This window comes from Motacilla alba, chromosome 2, assembly GCF_015832195.1.
Source record: "Motacilla alba alba isolate MOTALB_02 chromosome 2, Motacilla_alba_V1.0_pri, whole genome shotgun sequence".
Taxonomy (NCBI): domain Eukaryota; kingdom Metazoa; phylum Chordata; class Aves; order Passeriformes; family Motacillidae; genus Motacilla; species Motacilla alba.
In genome coordinates, this window is record NC_052017.1 from 102,740,426 (window position 1) to 102,764,183 (window position 23,758).

The 23,758-nt window shown below is 37.5% G+C and overlaps 1 protein-coding gene across 11 annotated transcripts in view; it reads left to right on the forward strand.

Annotated features, from left to right (window-relative positions):
* The window catches only part of DLGAP1 (DLG associated protein 1), a 402,341-nt gene that overhangs the window by 157,560 nt on the left and 221,023 nt on the right, over positions 1-23,758 (forward strand). For 2 of the 11 annotated variants that reach the window (XM_038127587.1, XM_038127583.1), the window contains one exon: positions 7,908-8,015. The exons of the other annotated variants lie outside the window; for them this stretch is intronic. The gene's annotated coding sequence lies outside the window, so the exon portion shown is untranslated. The remainder of the gene's footprint in view (positions 1-7,907; positions 8,016-23,758) is intronic. 11 annotated transcript variants of the gene reach the window in all.

The following is a 23,758-nucleotide window of genomic DNA, read 5'->3' on the forward strand; positions in this document are numbered from 1 at the left end:
GCAAATTATTTTATTGCCAAAGCAGAAATGGTCAGTCATGTCTCAGGACCTGCTCTGTGATCTGAGTGTGTTGAACAGAGGAGGTCCTAAAAAATGACTAGGTAGACTTATTAGTTGAGCATTTCTTGGTTTTCTGTCGTATTGTCTGTATAAAGAATTCACTCCAGACCTTTGTCTCTCACCAGGAAAACTTGGATCTTAGATGAGTGTGCCTGACTGGCTCAATTTTACCTTTGTGAGAGTTACATTGAATTAGAGGCTGTATCACCATGTTAAGCACCCAGTCATGCACCAGTACAAGCGATAATTTTGCTGTCACTGGACACTGCAGTCCTGACTGTTGAAATGATCTATTTTCTTTCTTTATAATGCTTCACTTCCCAGGGTCTGCATGGCTGGAATGCATCTGTCCTCTAAACTGGATCTGTTATCAGTATGAGTATTACTTGCAAGCCAATTTTCTAGTATTACTTTTAAGATGTATTATCTGAAATAGGATGGTCACAGAGAGCAAAGTAAAGCTCACCCATGAGTGAAGATCACTGTATTCCTTGAATCAGAGCCAAATTCTATCCTGAGTTTTGTTTACTCACAAACCTGAGCTTTATGAGACTCCAGAAATCCAAATTCCATCTGATAAATGCTATCTAAATACAGAGTAGTAACCTAGAATATTGAGGAGTTGGGGCTTTTTCTTTATTTTTTTTTAACAACATGGAAACAATTATTGCAGAGAAATAAGTAGCCTGCTTATGCTTATTAACATTTAATGAGATTAAAACTTGTGTGTCCTTCTTAATTTTTTTTTAACTACATTTTGTTATATAAGAAAACAGGCCTATGTCAGCTCAGTGTTACAAACTTGGAATATAAATGGATACAATTTGTATAACTGTGGATTGAGTTGAATATAAAATACGAAGATAAATGTTTACATAGTGGTCAATATTTCATAGATATTTTGGTAATCTGTTTATCCAAGACATCAGTAAGACAACAGGGTTACAATACTGTTCAGGCTGTACTGGTATATAAAACCTATTTGTCATCTTTACGAAATGCATTTCATTACCAGAATACAAATTATACAAATGAGATTGCTGCATTTCTCATCCTTATCATATAGATCTTCCATGTGACCTATCAAATCTAACATGGGAAAAATGCAGTGTGTACTTTAGACGTGTTATTGATGGCAACTGCTGTGTTTCTTCTTTGCACAGCTTATCAAAGTTCAAAATAAAAAGCATTTATTGTGATACCAAATAAGTGAAGAAAAATTATAATTAAGCCAATTTAAAAATACATTACATTTTGAAGATAAAGATTCTAGGCAGGTACTTGAGGTGAAGGTGCCTGGTGTCCAAGAATTGGATTCTTTTTTGTTAGTGAGTGAGAAAATGGAAATGCAATGTTAGAAGATTGGGGGTTTTGGCTTCTGTAAGTGAGCAAGTACTAATGCATCATAAATGATCCAAAAAGTAATATATGTCCTTGTTAACATCAATAGCTTCATAATGCAGCTATTCAAATGATACACTCTAATTTGCTCCTCTGCCTTAGAGAAGTGTCATGTTTTCCTGTAAGGCTGTTATGATTTTAGCTTCTGAGCACTGCACAAAAGTGCCCTCTGGCCTGGAGGGTCCACTGCTTCCTGATGGGTAGACCTAGTTAAAGTTAGGTTTTTACCACCATAAAAATTGAGTTACATTGCTTTCTGATAAACTAAGTTCACTTATTGATTTGGCCAAATGAGTTTGAGAAATGCTTGCACAGAATGTAATTGTTATATCCCATTTCATTACATTACATGATATATGAATGTTTATGCATATATGTATAACTAGTTTCTCCAAACGTTTCGTAAAAATAACAAATAAATGTAATTTTTATATTTATTAAATTTGAAATTGCAATGCAGAAAGTATGTTCAAGCTGAGCATAGCTGCGGATGAGGCAACATAGCTGCTCTAGGAGGTACAAAATGGACTGATTAGGTCAGAACATATTGTCTTTCATATACAATGTGGAATCTGTCCAAAAGGCAGGACTGAAGGCAGTCAGTGTGACATCAAGAAAGATGTATCACCACTGGCTTGAAATGAGACTTGAATTACAGAGCTTCTTAGATATAAGATCAGAAGCAATCCCACATAAGAGGGGTATCTAAGGAACTTTGTAGGGGATGCAGGTATTTTAATTGACAGAAAATAAGCAGGATGTGATACTAAACCCAGCACTTCTGTGCAGATGCTGTTGGACCAATGTAGAATCATTCTTAGTGGAAATTTGTAACAAGGATGAACTTTGTCCTGCAGCAAAATTTCTGATCTGGCTTTGATTCTTTGATATTTGCTGACACCAGTCAGATTTCTTTCAGTGTCATGACAAGAGTTAGTGTCTTAGAGCAACAGTAAGCAGAGAAGCCTGTGCTTTGGGGAAAGCATGAAGCACCAAATGTAACAGTGCATGCATAGTTTCTGGAATAACCTTATTTGAGAGAGCATCTGGTTTAGGTTTAGACAAATAAATATCTTGAGAGTGTTTCGATAGAAAATTGACCTCTTGTCAAGATGTCAATAGCCTGAGTATCTGAGAAAACAGAAAATAATTGCTGCATCCCGATAATCTTCTATTACAAGAATTTATTCATCCTGAACTGCCTGACCACTGTAGCATTCAGCAACATGGTGAGTTTTTTATTTTCAATTACTGTTCTTTACTTCACATGATACTATGTAAGATTGTGTGCATGTAGTGCGTCCTTTCTGAGTAACTGGTTAGCTGTCAGGGAACAAGAAAAAAAATCAATATTACAAATAATTTTTAGCTCTTAAATCCTGAACTAAATGTTTCTTATGTTAAGCATGTGTCATTATATATACAGCTCTGTATGGGTATTTTATATTGATTGCCTTTACTTTCTCAGGGGTTTCCCTTTATTTAAAGAAATTGATCACAGGACCATAGCATTATTTAGGTTTCAAAAATCATTGAGTCCAACTATTAACCAAGCACTACCAAGTCCACCTCTAAACCATGTCCCTGAGTGCCGCATCCTCTCATCTTCTAAAAACCTCCAGGACTGGGGGCTCAACCACTTCTCTGGGAGCCTGTACTAATGCTTGATAATCCTTTCTGTGAAGAAATTTTTTCCAATTATCCAGTCTAAACTTCCCCTGGCACTTGAGGCTATTTTCTCTGGTCATGTCACATGTAACATAGGAGAAGAGACTGACTCTTACCTCATTACAACCTCCTTTCAGGTACTTAGAAAGAGCAAGGAGGTCTGCCCTCAACCTCCTTTTCTCCAGGCTAAATTCCTCCAGCTCCCTCAGCTGGTCCTCACAGGATTTGTGCTCCAGACCCTTCACCAGCTCTGTTGCCCTTCTCTGGACACGGTCCAGCACCTCAATGTCCTTCTTGTAGTGAGAGGACCACAAGTGCTGAGTACAGTAGTATGATCCCCTCCCTAGCCCTGCTGGCCATTCCATTTCTGATATAATACAGAATTCTTGGCCACCTGGGGACACACTGACTCATGTTCAGCTGTTGTTGACCAGCATCCCCAGGTCCTTTTCCAGTTTTCCAGCTGCCCTGCCCCAAGCCTGTAGCATTGCATGGGATGGTTGTGACCCAAGTGCTGGATGCAGCACTTGGCCTTGTTGAACCTCATCCAATTGGCTTCAGCCCACTGATCCAGCCAGTCCAGATCCCTCTGCAGAGCCCTCCTCTCCCCCAGCAGATCAACACTCTCACCTAACTTATTGTCATCTCCAAACTAACTGAGGGTGCACTCTGTCACCTCGTTCAGATCATTGATGATGATACTAAACAGGACTGGCCCCAACACAGAGCCCTGGATAACAAACTATTCTCTTCCTCCCAAAGCTCTGTCACTTAGGGCAGGAGTTCCTCCACCTGGGTGCATCTCCCACAGGGGTGCTGAGAGCAGGGCACAGCCCTGCAGCTGGCACTGGGATGGCAGCCTGGTCTCACCAGAGCTCCATCTGGGCAGCTGCACTAGCCCTTCCTGTGTGCCCTTCCAGACTGATTACTATCTGGAAGCACATACCTGGTATAAATTGAATTATCTGGTTTCAGCTTAGATTAAGTACTTGATTTGTAATTAAAATCCAAATGGTAAAAGAAATTGAGAATGACAAATGCAGTTTATTGAATCAACTGCTTTCCTGTTCTGTCTCCATTGCAGTTCCATTTGATTTATTAATTATATGCAAACTATCATTGTGCTGTGGTTCTTCATGACAATTTTGGCATTTCAGCAGAGATCCTTCTTGGTTAGAATGACTGAAATGGATTGTATCGGTACAGTTACTGATAATTTGTGTTGCTACACAGTCTATCAGACTGTACATTTCATATATGTTTGAGAAATAAAAACCTATTTATTTTCTGTGAGGAAATCTTGAATAAATTTAAAGCTTTGCTTTTTACCAAGATATGATATGATATTCTTTTTTAACTTTGCAAAATGCCTTCTGCTAAACATCCAGAGTTCTGTGCAGAAGGAGGAAAAATTTCTGACTTTGAAATATTACTAGTGTTGATTAACCTTCTAAATGCATAATATTATCTTATGGTATTACTCATAGCTATAGCAGTACTAAAACAAGGGAAGATATATGAGGCATGAATGATGTGTTATCCTCTTACAGGGAAACAGAATGCAAATTTCTGGCATATTATTCAAACTTGAATTATTTATATATCAAATATTATTCTGGCAAATCCTGATTAAACTTAGATGAATTCTCTTAATCTCTTCAACAGTTTGCCCTTCAGTAAAGATGGGACTTCCATATACAGGACTGAATAAACATTAGTTAGATCCCTAAATCTCTGTAGCTATATTGAGATATATTTCTTTTTTAATCATAAAAAATCTTATTATGGCTAGGAAAACAGGGTATTCTTTTGGTGCAGAACCTTTTTAATTGGTTAATTATAAAGATTCAGCTGTAACACAATAAAAAAATCAGATTCAGATGACCGTTGTAGTTCAGTGTTGCAAGTATGAAACCTGCACTGTGCAAAATAAAAAGAGAAATTTACCCTTACAGTATGGTGAAAATCTGACCAAGGTGTATTAGTAATGTCTTCCAACTCATTGGGAAGTAATTCTACAAAGTAGTTACACTCCCAAGTGTAAGAAGGGATGTGATGGTCCTGAACGTGGATGGATCTCCAAAGGGACATGTACTGTTCATGGCAATTTTAGAGGGACAAGAGGTGTCTCAGTAAGGCAGTTTTGTTGCAGGTGACAAAGCTTGAGTGATCAATGCCTCTTTGTTCTAAGACTGGAGTATGCAGTGTTTGAAATATCTCTGGGAAACATGAAAACTTATGGGCTACTATCAGTGTTTAATTGCTTACACCAATGCCATTAAATCCAGATGTGTGACAGGACTCAGTTAATGCAGTGTTTCTGCTATTGCTGATTTCCATTGGCATGCTTGTCTCTCAAGCTGTACTATGGGCTCGTGGCTGGGGAAGTTATTTATTTGAGAAAACCAAAGAAAGCTTGCTCTACAGGGAGTGAGTTTCTCTTGGAAATCTATTGCTGAGCACCTGCCATCATCACTTAGCCCTCAAATAGATTTTGTCAGTGCTAATGTTGCAATTTTTGATTTCAGATATGATCGGTGACTTTCTGCTTGGGCCATAATGTACAGGCTGGCAGAGATGTGTACTCATTAGGAAGGGTGTTAACTCAGAAATTATTATTCTTTGGATAGCGAATGATCATCTATTTATCTAAGCATGAATGAGCATTAAATTGGGCTAGAAATGCAATTGATAAATGTTATTGCTTGCTATAGCATATTGCTATTTATGTCACAATTTAAATTATGTGCTAGCAAGAAATTGTAGTGATGGCTGTTTAATAACCACACCTATAAATACTTTTTTTCAATGTATATAATATTATATTTTCCTATACATTAGTTGCTTTTTTTGTTAAAATGTGATGCCACTACCTATTGCAACAATTCTGAAATGACAATTTAATATCAGTTACAAGTTTATTTTCCTGTCTTATAGATGCTCTTTAATAACTTTCATGATTTTGTTTTTATTCTCAATTCTCATTCCCAAATGCTTTCCACAAGTGGCATTAGTCAGGCTGCAAAGGATAAATACATCTCACTCGAGGTAACCCATCCAAAATTAGTGGTTTCATCTAGGGTCTGTCTTAGGCTGTGGAAATATCATCAAAAAAGAATGGTTTTGAGCAAATCCATAAATGATGAGGACAGATTACCCTACTCTCACCTCTAGATGTGCTCCGCTCTCCAACTCTATAGGAATCACTAGTGTAGGACTGAGATCAGGTGATTGATTTTTAATTTTTTTTTTTAATGAATAGCAGGCTTTTCAATTACTGTTATTCAGTTGCAAGCTTCTTCTTTGTAGAGCAGAAATAAGAACCTTTGGTTAAGCAAAGAACTTATTTTTGGTTGTGTGTGGCAAATGAGTTACAATATGTAATATTTTCATCCACATATTGTTGAATGAATAAAGAAATACAACAGCACAAGAATCCACCTGAAAGCAGTTTGTCTTAGTAAGAGAAATATGTCTTTAATTCCTTTTGGTTGTTCTCAAAACACAAGTTAAAAAAAGCCCATCAGATCTGTAGTATCAGTGTTAGTCTGTGTATGTTCTTTGGAATAGAAATATTAGGAATATTCAATTTTTTCCACAGTCAGTCATATTTCTCAGAAGCTTTTTTAGTCCATGCAAAGTACTAGAAGGTTTTTACTGTAATATGTGGTGCACATTTGCAAACCCTGGTGTATGACATTAAATGACAGCGTATAGAAAGTATTCTTCATGTCTTCTTCCCCCTCCTTGTGGCTTAAAAAAAGGGTTTTTCTTCATTGAGCTACCTCCCCAGTATGTGTTATTCTGTTTTTGAGAACAGGAAAGTGTAGGTACACAGTAGTGTACCTACTGTAGTAGGTGTAGTAGGTGTAGTGTAAGTACACAGGTAGGTGTTCTACCTGTGTACTTTCCCCTTGGCTTGAAAGACCCCGCTTACCTCTTATGCTTCTGCTTTCCATTCTCCTTTATTTTCAGGAGCTAAGGAGTATGGACTAAGTGCTACCACTCCCAGGAGAGCCTCCTTGAACTGCTTGTGTCTGGCAGCAAATAATTTTTTTCTTCTCTCATTTCACTTCATCCCAGTAGGGATGAAACTTTCCCTAGAAAAGGATTATCTCACTTATGAAATTTATCCTGTAGCTGTACCTAAGAGCAAGAGAATCACCTGTCCTGGATTATAAGGACAGAAGAAATGTGTTTGCAGAAGACGAGAGCTTTTGCCATTGCTTCAGCCTGTTACATAACAGAATTCAGGGTTGCCTTTTTAAGGCAGAAAACAGATTTTAAGGGGAAACCCACATTTCCTGTTTAGCAAGAGAAAATTTAGTTATAATACAGAAATAGCTGGACTTCAGTGGGGTAAAAAGACTGCCAGATCTTTCCTTTACTATCCTTCTCCATAAAAGGCAATTTACCCTACAGAAGTGCAAGTCTGGCAGTTTTCTGAAGTGCAATGAACTATTTCTTAACACACGATATTAATAGTCCTAAGAACCTGCAATGCAGAGTACACTCTTCCAGTGGTCTTTAATCATCCTTCTTTTAATTATTAGGATAAAATTATTCACAATATCACCTTTTACATTACTGTTATGTAACCTCAGACTGAAAAACAGTTATGTGCATTTTTCATATTATTTGTGTTTGCAGACCACTTTAACTTACAGTAGGAAATATTGCTAACAAATATATGATGTATTATTTGCTCTGAAAATTGCATAACATGACAGAATATATTATTCAAACTACTGCTGATGTGGGATTGAAATGCTTCATAGGCCTTGGATCTGGAAGGTGCTGGGCAGAAGGCTGTGCTGGAGCATGATGTTCACTCTGCATTTAGCTGATTCCATTGTTTTCTGGACTTTCATACTAGAAAAACTAAGGTATGTGAACATGTCATACCTCTGTCTAGAAAAATATATTCTGTAGAACTGAGACTTCAATATTAATATTTTATGCTGGGATTTTTCTATTTAGTTCTTTTTTCTCTTTCCATGATAGAAAACAATATACTAAAGATGTTGAGTATTGTTAATCAATATAGAACAACTTATAATTTGGGGCAAAAAACTAGGAGACCTCTTCAATCTGTGCACAGTTAATAGCTATTATACTTTTTGGTGAGCAATCCAGAAAAAACCCATTTGTGCATAAGTAAAGGCATCCTAGTTTTTCATTTTTAATTTGTTATTTGTTTTGTTGGTATGTGTGGTGGAATAACTCAAGCACAGATTATTTTGTAACCTCCTAAGTGGCAGTAAGGCAAGGAAAAAGGATTTCTACATACTATCTAATGTATATCTGTAATGTATACAGGTGTGTTATGTGTAGGTGTACTGTCCTATTTAGGTTGCAGGGCCTTATCTTTTCTAATCAACCTCTTCTCTCTCTTTTCCATATTATCACAGTTTGGATACCAAATGTCACACTTCTGCAACATGCAACCAGGCAACATGCCTTCAACTAAATTTAGCCATTTCACAAGTCCCAAGTTAAATACATACTTGAAGAATGTGGTTAAAAAAAAAAAAAAAGTGAAAATAATTACTGGGTAACAACAGGGAATAAACTGAGTGAGAAATAAAAGTCACACAGAGCCTTTTCATATCAATGTTCTGTCATGTTAGGGATTAAATGTATGACCTTTATTGTTTGGCTGCACCATTCCCACAGAAGATAAAAATCTGCTTTTAACTGTTTCATGCAGTTAATGGTAGTCTTATATGGTCTTTAGGATTTAATGTGACAGTTTGATAATATTTGCTTGCAGAGTAAAGCCTTCTAGCAATTTTAAATGTAAATTCTAAGTAAATTGTTATTTTTTGTTTTGTCAGTGCTTTTGGAAAGCCACAAATACCTAAAGTTACTGCTTTAACTTTGGGTAGAGGTTTTGTAGACTTTGTATCAATAATACATTCTTGACTGAATGCATACAGTCTTGATACATTGCATGTTTTTGAAAAAAATCTTCAGTCGAAATATCAGCTGTAATTTCTCGAGTTCTATCACTGTTCACTGACTTTTATTTTGCTTCTTAAATCATTTTCTCTACAGTGGTTCTACCTAAAGGGACTATTAAAATTCAGAGTCATTGAATCATGCAGAGCAAGAATGTTTATGCATGTGCTGTGCAAGTTAATCAGCAAGAAAGTTTATACAAGCAAAGACAGTCTTGTTTTATATGGATGCAGAGAGCTTTTTCAAAGCACAGCTCCTTTGTTTCCACTTCACAGTAGAATCCATGTTGTGATTAATCAATTATGAAAGTATTAGATAAAAATTTCTAAAAAGGGCAATTATTAATTAATAATGTTGTTCTGCAACTCCAAATTACTATGCACTGGAAAATATAACCTGGAATGCACAGTCAGTGAAAATAGAGCTGTGGGGGTGATACCATACTGCCACAGACTGAGAGCTAGGAAAGCTCTGGAGAAGTAGAAAAGATTAAAAAAAGAAAATTTCTTGCCTCATTAACATATTGGTTTATAACTTTTTGTCCTCAGTAGGCATTCAACTTTTGTTCATCTGAGAAGTGCATTGCTTGTCAAGTTTGATAGGTGGATTATACTAACATAAAATAATAAAATGTTGGGTTTGGAGGTTGGGAGGGACCTTAAAGATCATCAAGTCCCAACCCTCCCCTGCCATGGGCAGAGACATCTCTCACTCTAATTGTAGAATCGGAGAATCATAGAAGGACTTGGGTTGGAAGGGACTCTAAAGATCATCTAGCTCCAAATCCCACCTTGCTATGGTCAGGGTTGTCACCTGCTAGATCAAGTTGCCTAGGACCCCATCCACTCTGACCCTGAACACTTGCATGGGGTGTCCATAACTTTGGGCAACCTCTTCTAGTGTCTCATTACCCTCACAATTCGATATTCAAATTTAGATATTAGCTATTAGGATTTTCTTCCTAATAGCTAATATCTAAAATCAATCTGCTTTTTTTTAGTTTAAAACCATAACCCTTGTTTTATCACCATATGCCCCTTTTTTATGCCTCCTTTAAGTACTGGAATGTCACAATAATGCATCCATGAAGCCATCTCCAGGCTGAACAACTACAAGTCTCTCAGCCTGTCTTCATAGGAGAGGTGCTGCAGCCCTCTGATTATCTTTGTGACCCACCTCTAGACCCTCTACAACAAGCATACATCTTTGTTGTGCTGAGGACTCCAGGACTGGACACAGTACTTCAGTTGGGGGTCTCACAAGATTGGAGTAGAGGGGTAGAATCACCTCCCTTGACTTCTGGCCATGCTGCTTTTGAAGCAGCCCAGGATGCAGTTGGTTTTCTGGGCTGTGAGTGCACACTGTTGTCTTATGTCCAGCTTTTCATCCATGAGAACCCCCAAGCCCTTTCCTGCAGGGTTACTCTTGATGAGCTTTTCTCCCAGTCTGTGTTTATATCTGGGATTGCCCTGACCCATAAACAGGACAGTCCTCTTGGACTTTTTGAACTTCATGAATTTCTTGTGGGCCCACTTCTCATGCTTGTCCAAGTGCCCCGGGTGGCATCCCATCCCTCCATTGTGCCAATCACACCACTCAGCTTGGTGCCAGCTGCAAACTTGCTGAGGGTGCCCTTAATCCCACTCTCTGTGTCACTGATGAAGGTCTTGAGGAGCACCTATCCCAGGACAGAGCCCTGAGGGACACCATTCGTCACCTGACTCCATCTGGACATAGAGCCATTGGCCACATCTCCCTGGCTGCATGCATCCAGCCAGTTCCCTATCCACTGAATAGTCCACCCTTCAAATACAGGTCTCTCCAATCTGGAAATAAGGATGCCATGTGGCACCGTGTCAAAGGCCTTACAGAAGGCTAGGTTGATGGCATCAATCAATCTTCCTTTGTCAACCATTGCAGTCACTCCATCATAGAGAAGGCCACCAGGCTGGTCAAGCAAAATTTGTCCTTTAGTGAAGCCATGCTGGCTGACTTCAGCTAACTCCTTGTCTTGCGTATGCTTTAGCATTGCTTCCATGAGGATCTTCTCTGTGATCTTCCCATGCACAGCAGTGAGATTCACTGGCCTGTGTTTCCCTAGATCTTCTTTTCTCCCCTTTTTAAAAACAGCAGTTATGTTTCCCTTTTTCCACTGACTGGGGACTTTGCCTAACCACCATGACTTTTCAAACGTGAGAGTGGCTTGACAAAAATGTCAGCCAGTTCCTTCATGACCCCTGGATGCACCTCATACGGCCCTTTAGACTTGGAAATACTCCGTTTTATTAGTAGTCCTGAATCTTCTCTTCAGATACAGTGGGAAGGATTTCATTCCCCCAAGCCCTACCTAGAGGTTCAGGGACTTAAGAGACATGGGAAACCTGAAGCCAGTGAAGAATAAGGTAAAGATTCCTCAGACTTCTCTATATCTATTGTCACCAGTTCTTCCTGCTCATTTATCAGGGGACACACTCTCCTTGGCTTTTCTTTGTTGACCTGTGTATTATAGATTCCCTTCTTGTTATTCTTCACATCCCTTGCCAACTCCATTCCATCTCTGCCTTAGCTTTCCTGATCCCATTTCTACACTTCTGGACCATATCCCTGTACTCTTCCCAAGTCACCTGCCCCTACTTTCTCTGGCTGTGCATTGCCTTCTTACTCAGTATGAGCATCAGATCCTTGCTCAGAGATTTTGTTTTACAGCCTGTCTTCCTGGACTTTTTGCACATCAGGATGGAGACCTCTTGTGCTCTAAGAACATGTGGACAGAGCAAATTGTTTGGAGTCAGTAAGTGTGTAAGGATGAAATAAGTAAGGTTAGTTTAAATATATTAATACACTTTAGTTGGAAGTTATTCGATATAGTGCTTGGAAACTTGGAGACTCATCTTTGCAAAGTGAAAACAGATTGGGATAGCCCATTTCCTAAAGAAAATAAAAGACTCTAGGATCTGGAAAAATGAAAAAACCATACCAGATCCTCACGTAAAATGGGAATGGCAAGATCACAGCTGTCATAATGTGGTCTGAACACTGATTGACATAAGCCCTCGTCAGGAGCACTTATTATAATAAATAGCCAGTCTCCAAGGTTTAATACTTTCATAGTCACCAAATGAAGAAAGTTTGTTCTTACACAGCAATCCCTCTTTTTTAGGCGTTGTAAAGGCCCTATGCTGACATTCTGCTAAGGCATGAGTGTCATTCCGTATCAGCACATTTTTTTTTCCCTATACTTGGATAGATTAAGATCAAAGAGTAAATGAAGGCCATGATCAGTTTATTTTATATTTCTTGGAATGAAAATAAGTGTATGTCAGAAAGAAGGAAAGAGTCTCTAAATGTGTAAGAATTATGTGTATCTTAATAATCTTAACATTTTCACATTGTTTCTTAAAAAGGACCCCTGTGACAGGAGGTTACATTACTCCCACAGTGCAAACATTCAGTTTGTTTCTAACTGAGAACTAGAAGGGTAAGGCTGAAAATGAAAGAAATAATTTTCAGAATTTTCTGTAATTAAACACATTTTTCTCATATGAGAGTCACATAAAATTAGTGTTTTTGTAGATGTCATCTGCATTAACTTCCAGGTTTGTTCTGGAAACCTATGAATTTCAAGCAGTCTGCCCCAGAAGAGAAAATGTTCATTGAAATACCTAAAAATAACTCTGGTTTAAATATTAAATGTGCAGTAAAATGATTGAAGCCTAACTCACAAGGAGGTACTGGCACATTTTCTATCTAAAAAAACTCTGGTACAATGGCAACATTATGAATCCATAGATTATTTTTTTAAATAATTGTATTTGTAGTCAGGACCTTAAATTTGAACATTGAGAATTGTCATCTGGTTGCCCAACTGCTGGGATGCCTTGCATTCTGCATAAGAAAAAACATTGAGGTTCTGGAGTGTGTCCAAAGAGCAGTGAAGCTGTGAAGGGTCTGGGGCACAAGTTTTATGAGGAGTGACAGTGGGAAGTGGGTTATTTAACCTGGAGGAAGAAGGGGTCAGGGAAGACCTTGTTGCTCTATACAGCTACCTGAAAGGAGGCTGTGCTGTGCTGGAGGTTGGCTTCTTCTGCAAAGTAACAAGGGATAGGACAAGAGGAGATGGCTTCAAGTTGTGCCCAGACCAGTTGAGATTAGATTTTAGGAAAAAATCCTTCACCAGAAGAGTTGTCAGGCACTGTAACAGGGTCCTCAGGGAATGGTTGAGTGTCCATCCCTAACAGTGTTTAGAAGATGTGTAAATATGGCACTTGGGGACGTGGTTAATGGTTTGACTTGACAGTCTTTTCCAACCTCTAAATGATTCTAAGCGTCTGTGATTTCGGAAACTGTTTCAAGAAGTAACTTCTCCCATATAAAAGTGGGAACCTACATTAATGGTGTAGGGGGATCAAAGTCTCAGGGCAGAACCCTTTTTCTATTTTTATGAACATAAACATTCCTTTACTATATAATGCAAAGAGCTGTTCTATATTTCAAATCCTTTTTTAAACTATTAAAGTCTCATTCTGACTCTAAGTTTTTGCCAGTCATCTTATTAACTGCTGCCATAGCTGTAGTCAAGCATTTTCTGTGCCTTTCACGCATGCTTCAATAAAGGTTAATTTTTACTGATTTAAGTAAAGTTTTCTTGTATTATCTTGCAATGGGTTTTCTACTGCAGTTTACAAGAGGAGCTGCTGCTAGGTGAAGTATCTGTAAATGTTTTGGAGTGTTATATTTCATTCATGAATCTTACTCTTCTTTGCATTCCTCTTCAAAATTTACCTCTGTCATGAAATACATGTATAACTTCTATTACACAAAACTTAGAGGGTTGCTAGGTTGATCTTCAATCTGTAGTTTTTAAGAGGATTCATAAACTCTTTTTTCTTCTGTGTCTTACCATTCTTGAGTCCAGAAGTGACTGAATTGACTTGTTAGTAATGGCAATATTTTTCCAGGTTGTGTTTTGTCTTTCATTGAGCATCTTGTCCAGCTGCTGCAGAGTAAGAGCTCTGATGGTATGGGGAAGGACTGGGATGGTGCTTCAAGAATCCTACATACTTCATATTGAATAGCTCTACAAAGTAATTTCTTCATTTTCCATCCCTTTTAGTGCTGTGACCACACTGTCACCATGTCCTTCAGTTTTAGCATTCACCATTTACAGGTGCACTCTCACCCTTGTTCAAATAGCAGCAATCATTTGACTTCTCATTGAAGTTTCAGGAGTGGAGCTTTGAGTAGGGAGTTGAAGCAATGCAAGTCCAGTGCAGATGTGGAAAGGCAGGGAGTCAGATCAGTTTAGATCCCCTTGACTCTTCTGTAGGCAGCTGCTGCTACAAATGTGGAAAAATTACTCCTACATGCAAGCAGTCACTGACTCCCTTCTTCTGGTGCATGGCTTTGGATGCAGATTTTTGGAAAACCACTAGACAGAGCCAATTCAGTTGTCATTCTCCCTTATATAATGATTCTTTGAGACACTTTTAGTTGTTGTAGATCAAGGTTGATGTCTGCAAACCTAGGAGGAAATGTTTTGGCCAAATCCCTCAACCACAGCCTGTTTTTTGTAAGGCTGACTGACTTAGGGAAGAGCAGTGAAAACTGTTCAGTACCTATCCACTAGAGCCTGAGTTAGATGTTCCTTGTGATCTTATAATTTATGGAAAAGGCCATCTGGTCTTTATAGGTTCAATCTTGTCTCCCTTCACACTGCCTTTTCTCTAGTATAATAGGATTTAAATTTTTCATTGTAGAATGGAAAAAAGTCTGGCCATGAGACAATACAGTAGCCGCTGCTCTCCTTGTCCATGCAGTTGTACTGTTGACCTGGCACTAATTAAATAAATTCAAAGTGCAATGAGAAACACTTTGAGAAATTTCATTAAAGCCTTTAAAATACTATGAGTGATTTTGTGCTTGCTTTTGAGGCGCTTAACCAGTACAGGCGTCAGAAATGGTAGAGAAGAAAAACTAAGAAAACAAAACAAAATTATTGGGTAATGTAGTCTGGTTTCAAAACATGGAACTGAAAACCACTCTAATTTATTTTTGTTTTAGTTTGGAATTAAAGATAAAAAATATTTGATACAAATTAAAATTCTGTGAGAATTTAAAAATACTCTGATGTCTAATTTTTTAATGTTACCGCCTCTGCTCTTTACATATGCATTTCTTTTCTACTTCTAAATAATAATAAAGTTCCTGTGTAGTAAAATAAATAGTACTGAATATTAAGCGAATTGAGACTCACATCTGGTACCCATAAGCTACAGTATGAGTTGTGCTGGGGCTCAGGGGATGTATCCCACCTTCCCATTACCCTTGCTGCATGAAAATCAGGGCTATTTGAGCAGATCTACCCAGACCTTGCTTGTGGTGGCTGACCTCTGCCTGCCTCCATCCACACATGTCATAGTTCCTTTGTCCTGGTATGTCCAACCTAGATGAAAATTAGTATTGCGTGGGGCTGAAGTTCAGCCTTTTGGAGAAGGAGCACTTAAGAATGTCCTGTTGTCTGCTCTGCTCTTGTTGGTCTGAATGAGCTCTGGGAGAGTCAGCTTGCCTTTGCTCAGAAAGTAACATCAAAGTGAAACACTCAGAGTGTGACTCAGGGAAATGCCCCAGAAGAGCCCTGGTAAGTGTTCTTATAGAGCACTGATGTCGTGTCCTGATGAAAATGAGTATTGTGCTCCCCCACCTGCACCAAGGAGTGCACGAGGCAAAGGGAGAACATCCTCAGACCCAAAGTGTCCTCAGGCCCAAAGATTTCTGGAAGGCATGTATGATGTATGCTCCCCTGGCATTAGAAGTCGCTGATTGTGTTTATGACACAGCCCTGTTACTTGTCCTTGAAATGTATAAAAGTAGACTGCTCTTAAATTTTAATCACAGAATCATAGAATGTTTTGGGTTGTAAGGGATCTTGAAGATCATTTAGTTCCACCCCACCTGCTGTGGGCAGAGGCATCTTCTGCTGGACCAGGCTGCTCAAAGCTGCTGCTGAATTAGTGGGAACATTTTTCCTCTAAAGGATCTTTGCAAGATTTTTCTGTCACATATGCAGTGTAATCATTTCTTGAGGCATTTTTTTTCTTTGGGCCAGGGCATATTCCTACTAATCAGCAGTGCAGGTGGTGTGACAAGAGGTCCTGTCTGTAGCTCTAAATTTTAATAAAGAACTCATCTCTTTATTTCCTCTGCTTCTCATTATGAAAATGAAGTGGATTTCTTTCCACCAAGTCCTATAAACATGAAACTGTAGACAAATTCCATTTAGTTTAGAAAATATGTAGCACAAGAACATGATCTGATGAAATCCTGAATTTCATCCCTCTCTTATTCCTAAGCTCTGCCATATCTTCTTGTCCTCTGTTATGATATTTAAGTTATCCATTTTGGAGGGATCAGCCTGGCATTTTCAATAGTCACTGTTTATTGAACATATGCCCCTTATCACCACGTTAATACATTTATTTTTCATTTCTTTACTTTTTATGTTATGACTGGTTTTTTTTCCTTTTTATCTCTGTATGTTACCACATCTAAGACATAAATAAAAAATGTTTTGTCAGCTTAATGTTGATATGTTTAAGGATCTTTAAGACAGTGGTCTGTATTGAGAGCTATAACAATGCACAGATTAATATCTGTGCTACATATTCTGTCCCATGGGAACATTAGAGTAAAATGCTTTTGTTCTTACAGACAAAATAAGTTTTTTAGAGAGTCAGATTGGTCCTTGAGTTGTGGTGAACTGCACCTTATTCCCCAAGTGGCTGTTGATGTGAATGGGAGCAAATTTTGTATTACCTGTGTTAGTGTTGTTCCCATACTGAACCAATATATCTCTGCAGTTATGCATTTGTAGAACGCTCACAGCTTTCTATGGAAACGTACTACAGAGAATGTACTACAGAACATCCTACAAAGTTTGTCAAGGACAAACCACTTTCTTGCATTCTTCTCTCTTTTTTTTTTTTTTTTTTCTGCAGTAGCTGATACAGCTTTTATTCTCTTCAGGCAGTGCATCACAATCCTCCCACAGGGTTTTTTATCATTTTGACATCCAGAGTTTAGTATCCCAGTTAGGGTCAGGTGCTTGGAGGTGAGAAACATTCATAATTTTTCACCTGTGTAACAGTTCTGAATATGCAAGTCCTTTCCAGAAAGCTTATAACATATATTCTCATGAGTGTTGTATACATCTGTTATGGATGGTAGTGCATGAGTTTATTGTTTCTAAGGGTATTCTTATGTGCCCAAGTTGTATTTGTATGCAGGATATGTTTTGAATATTGGACAAAAAATATCCATATTTTGATGTTTGAAATCTTTGCTAGGAATTCTTTTTTAAAAATAAGCATTTTATAGACTACCTAATCAATCTTCTGTAAAGAATAAGCAATTTGGTCTTGTCTTCACTGTATTGCAGTTTTCCTTATACACACCCAGATTTCAACCAACAATCCTAGTAGGTTGTTGGGGTTTTCTAATAGGAAGTAGGATGAGGAAACTTCTGGGTGTGCTATTTTAGTGTCTTCATTATAAGATGAAAAATATTGATGAATGAGTGAACAGAGATTTGATTAGATAATTGTGATGGAATAAAACTGACAGAATTGTGTGTTCTGCTTTGGCTGTGGGCTGTTCTATCAGCACTTGAACAACAAATCTGAGAAGGGACAGAATTAAATCTTAGAAAAATAAATTGAGACAAATTGTGTAGTGTTAGTTGGTTTTCAGTCCTTGATAATTTGCTGCCTGATGGAAGTCAATCAACCAGTTTTCTATTTTCCAAGGCATTTTAAACATAAGATCCTTGGATGCTCATTCCATAGACAAGTCCAAGGAAGTTCAGGAAATAACACTAATTTAAAAACATCTTCTTGTCAGGAGGCTATTTACTCTAGGAAGGACTGTACTCTCCTGATAAAGATTTGAAGCATGGAGCACGACTGAAAACCATGAGTCTAAAACGAGAAGGAAAACCAGAAAATTAAAAATATGCTGATTATTTATTTGTTTTAATTAATTTACTTTGCTGTGTGATTGTTTACTTTTTTTATGCCTTCCTTCTAATAGAACACTTTATCCGAATCATACTTCATGTTCTGGAAATTTCTGCTGCCTGATGACAAAAATTACTCAGGGAAATACTTGGACTCTTGCCAAGCTTCTTCTGCTTGGAGGTGAAATGGATTATTAGAATCAACTATCACTTTAATGATCTTGTGTTTATTAGCAAGAGGTTACCGAAAGCATATTTTTCTGAATGCAGAGAGAACAAACAGCAGACAATTTTCCTGCTGGAAATGCCATTGCTGCCTTTTCAGCCTGTCCTATGTACCATGGGTTTATTTCTTTAGCCTCTGTAAGAGGACACTTGTGCAGTCACACTTCTCCCCTGTTTGCCTGTTGTCTGACCTGTCCTGTGGCTTTTGGTTGCTGGTGAATTTTGAAGGTATGGCTTCATGGTATGAGGTGTTCTGTAATAGAGAATTTAAAGGAACTTCTGACCACTTCATGCAGATAAAGTTGTTTTATTGCAACAGAAATTTGACTTTACTGTGGCAATCTGAGAGGAATAGAGTGGGTATAGTTGTATTTAGTGACACTGAATGGTTCAGTCTGATAGAAAGGGGGCTTGACATTGCTAAGAATATAAAGATGGCACCATCTTACCAGGTTAAAAGTCCATTTAGCTGCCTATGCCACATCCTGTCTTCAGTCATGAGTAACAGCAGCTACCACAACAAAAATACAGGTCTATGGCAAAACATGCAATGAGAGATATTGCTCCAAAATCATGGGACATAACAAATCATGATACATCTACAACAGGGCATCCACAACTTCTGTGTGCAACCTGTTCCACAGTCTCACCACCCTCATCATAAAAAACTCTTCCTCGTGTCCAATTTAGGTCTACCATCTTTCAGTTTTAAACTGTTGCCCTTTGTCCTGTCACTACAGGTACTGCTGAACAACCTCAATTCTCTCAGCAGTTCTTAGAGGAGGTCAAAACTGTCTGTTTCAGGAGAGTCTATGCTTAGCTATAGATTGTCCTTAATATGTGTCAGCATTTTTCAATGTTTATGAATTAGCCCTCAGATATCCTTACAGTTCCTTCTTGCTTTTGTCTGGGGAAAAATGTTGTTTCATGTTAATATTTCTAGTGAAGTTGCAGTTCCCTTTAAGTGTAGGACATCCAGCTGTGTGAAAAGTATCTCAGGATTTCTTTCTGCTATTCTCTTCTGTCTTTAGTTTTTGCTTTTTCCATATTTGGCTCACAGTACTATAACACCTGTGCTTTCTATTTCCTGCAATTTTTCTGTCAACTGAAACGTGACCATATCTTAATTTCCTTGTGTAATACAAAATACATATGTATATCTTCTTTCAGAAAAAAACATTATTTCTTGCATGAGTCTTGTTGACATTATCATCTGCTCCTTTTCAAAGTAAGCTGCCTAAAATGAGACCAGCAGAGTACACTCCAAGGGGTGCTTGCCTATTTCTTTAATTTTGTCATTTGATCAGTGAGCTAAATAAATTAATATTTCTGATTCATCCTAAGTTCGAATTCATCACTTTATTCTCAGAGATAAGGGTTTCAATTTGTTACTTGTTTTGATGAAGGGCACGTAATTTATAAATTGAAAAGAGAAAAAAATTCTTAGTAGCAAATACCTACAAAATATAACCTGAAAGAGAACAGAAATAAAATTATTGAAACTGAGAAACACTCAAATGTTTTAAAGCATCCCTTGTGAAATGCTGAAATGGCTCAAAGAAGGTTCTTTAATTCAGGGATAAGAGTTTGAGGCTCTGCTCCGTGCTATTTCTAGTGAATATGAGGTAAGTATTTGACTGCTGCAAAACCCTCTATTAGTATTGAGCTATTGCAAATCATCTTTAATTCCTACAGAAATTGTAAATTGGTATGAGCCTGCAGTCGGATTTAAATGAAGTTTTGACTCTCCTTTTACTGTGCTTTTTAAGAGTCCCTAAAGTTATGGTGCAGGGTCAAAATATATTATATTTTGGGGGGTTAAAGGTGAAGCACAGCTACTGGTTCCATCTGTGAGGCTACAAAAAAAAGCATTTTGGTGCATTAGGTGATGATACAACTTGTGTCTCCTTAAACAAACAAGAGACTTGTGCAGCCTTAGGTTAAAAGCAGGTGTTTGTGAAGGCGACCAGAGTGTGGGAGAACAAAACAAGCTCCATGTCTCACTCTTTTTCCTCGTGCTCCCTGCATTTTTAAGAAATTCAAGTTGGTTCACTAAATAATTACTCCCTTAATTTGCAGAAAAAGCTGATACTTGAAAAGGCTTTGAAAGTATTAAGTAGCTTATTTTTTCCCTTTGGAGGAAGCTCTGAGTCTTCCATTTATTCATTTAATCTGTCATTCCATTGCACCCAAGGGCAAAGTGTCATTTCTGTGTGCTTCAGTAATTTTGTACAGCGCACAGCAAACAAATATCAAGTGAGTGAAGCCAAAGTAGATTTCCTGCAGGAGGCTGTATTTCCTTTTCTTGCCATACATGTTTAACAGTGATTTTCTCAATTGTAAGATGGTAAGTAGACTTCCGCCCTGAAATTTATAAATGTGTTGATAATAGCAGTTGATACAAATTGTAGGTCAAAACATGTTCTCAGAATACAGTGGTTTTTCATCATATTACAGACAGTGGTTTCATAAATATCTGGATGCCATGACTGAACTTAGTAGTGAATCAAAACAATCTTCCCTTTCACTTCTAGAAAACAAGATTTTAGATAATAATATCAGTAGTCACTTGTTGTTTTAGAGCCTTGTACTACCTGGCATAATGATACAGGATATTAAAAATAGCTTATAATTCACTCTTATTATGTAGTGGTTTAAATTTAACTCAATAAGATAGTCCAGTATCTTGGTTATTTTAGGGGATTAAGCCAGAGCTCTGAATCTGAGCTGAATAAGCCATATTAACTGATGTCATGTTTCTGATAAGGAAAATGCTGTGCTTTTTGACTAGAAGCTAAAAAACATTTCCAAGGAAATAACAGAATGCCATAACATCCAAACTAGTTCTTGGGAGATTCACAATTCTAAAATTATATAGGTTTTTCTTGAACTGGCATAGCCACTGGTAATACTAAAATTGCAAGTGAAAGATGTAAGTTCATTTAAGAGAAGGAAATGACAATAATTGAAAAGTATAAATTATATATACCTTACTACACAGAAGATATAAACAAGTTTTCTGAGAAAGTCTAGCATCATTTAGAATACATAGTCCCTATTAAGTAGTGCCAGATTTTCTTCTCCTGGCTCAAAAACATGACAGCCCTTTATTGATCCAACGTCATATTCTGATGAACAAAATGGATCTCTGCTATGTCCTATACATCTAAATTTGAAATCAGAAGAGAAATTGTATACTGCTATTACAACTCCTACCCAGTATCCATAATTGAGCTTACCCTTCTAAATAACTGCTGTACTTAGGCAGAGTTAGAAAGTGAGCAAAATAAATTCTGGAGATGCATTTTTGGCAGCTGTTAACATTTAGGGTGAGTTGATTTAAGATTAGGTTTGGCTTACTGTGAAGAACTAGAGCAGTTTTAAAATTTAGAAAGAAATTTAGTTTTTGTTGTTTGAATTCTGGACTACTAGCTGTTTATGATTATCTGCTGTTTAAAAATAAAATTGCATAGTTATGGCCCAATTTCATTACATTAGCTGATAATTTATCCAAACATTTCTGTAAATACCAAGAGCAAATACAATTCAAGGAAACTGAAATTTGCTTGTTGTACAGTCAAGATTTAGTCATCTTGGTGCCTAGAAGCTTGCCTCTAGTTACTTTTGCTGTGGGAGACTTCTGATATATATGATCTTTAATTAGTAGCATTCCTAAGCCATTTTTGCAGCTCTCAGCACTATTGTACCGCTGCAGGTTTCTTTGTACCTGGTGTAATTGCAGGCTTTAGAATACACCATGATGCCCCTGTAAAAAGGTTTCCCCACCTGCTTTTCCAGGTGTAACCTTTTGATGTTTTTGTGAGCTACTAGCTTAATTTTCTGCAGCAGCCTTTTCGCATTTGTCTTCTCAAATAAACTGTTCTGCTTTTAAGGTTGATTGATTTTCACTCCATTCTACTGTGTTTTTAAATGTCCTGGTTAGGCATGTCAGCTTAGCAGCAGCTTTCACTTCGCCTTTGATTTTGTGTTTACACTACTTGCCACCTTCATTCTGCCTAGAAGAAATTAATTCGAGAAGGGTTTTATAAATACTGAAATGGCCTGTGCTGTCCATTCCCATTGTAGCAAGTTCTGCCAATAAGGCAGTAATTCTACTGCAGGTCAAGCATGAGCTATTGAGAGATTACTGTTCATTTGCTTCAGTGAAAAAAAAAAAGGAAAAAAAAGAAAGGTTTTTCAAGATACTTTTTGAGGTGGACAATCCAGAAGCATAGACATTCAAAGCAGTAGTTTTAAAATAAAAGGTCACTGAGAATGTTGTGGCATGGTGTGAGAGAATGGAGAACAGTATATAAGGTGCTATAGGAACAACAACAATAGGATTAAAAAACTTTCTTGTGTATACAGACCAAACCAGGAGGAGCAGTGGGAGGGGGGAAGGATCAGCATCAGTCATCCAATTTGTATTACAAGGTATATCTAGGCTGGGCATGATTGACCTCTGATTCCATTGTATTCTGAGCTACAGTTTTTACACAGAAATGAATCCTTTGGGGAATTAAAGCCTGCATGGATCCTGTATTTCAAGATTCTTCATTCAGTATGTTTACAGAACTTTCAGCAAGTCATAGCTTAGTTGCTTCTTGCAATTGTTTCTTTATATAAGAATATATTTATAAGAAAAATTAAGCAACTAGGTTTTTCATGCAGGTTATTGCACACATCTGAATTTTTTGAGACAATATTAACATACTCAAGAAGTGCTACATGATTCCTTCACCAGCAAACATTTGATGACCAAACAAAAGGCAGATACGCTCTTACTGCTCACCAAAAATTAAAATGAAAGCATAAAAATGGCATAATGAGAATATTTGCATAAAAATGGCACAATGAAACATTAGCAGAATTTCTGTTACTATGTTACAAAAGTCTAAACATTATTTTAATGCTTTGTAGATATACATTCATGACATATATCTGGACAAGCAGCATTTAACAGCAAAGTTTAGTCAAAAACAATGAAATTCTATTAGTCTAGCAATGTGTAGTGAGAAATACTGTACTTGTTAGATGAGTTGGCCATGTTACAATCAACATAAAGAGCTAAATGCATAAAAGATGCTTCTGAATTCTCCATTTTACAGTGGGTAGTGCCTAACAAAAGAAGAAAGAAGAGACATAAATTGATGCTGATGTAAGCAGAGGATGCAGTGGGTCATCTTGAAATATGGTTGATGGGCTAAAAACAGTCATTGGGGGATAGAAATAGGTGCAAAATAGTACAGGTTGCAGGATGCTATTTTGCAGAAATGAAGCAGAAACATCAGTGTCAAAAGGCACACCCACACATAAAATGTCTCCAGCTTCTGCGCTTAAAATGTCTAAACTGCAAATTTATGGAATTACATAATTTTGATTAAGTGAAACTGCAGTAATAACTGTTCACTGAATCACTAATGGGAGGACGTG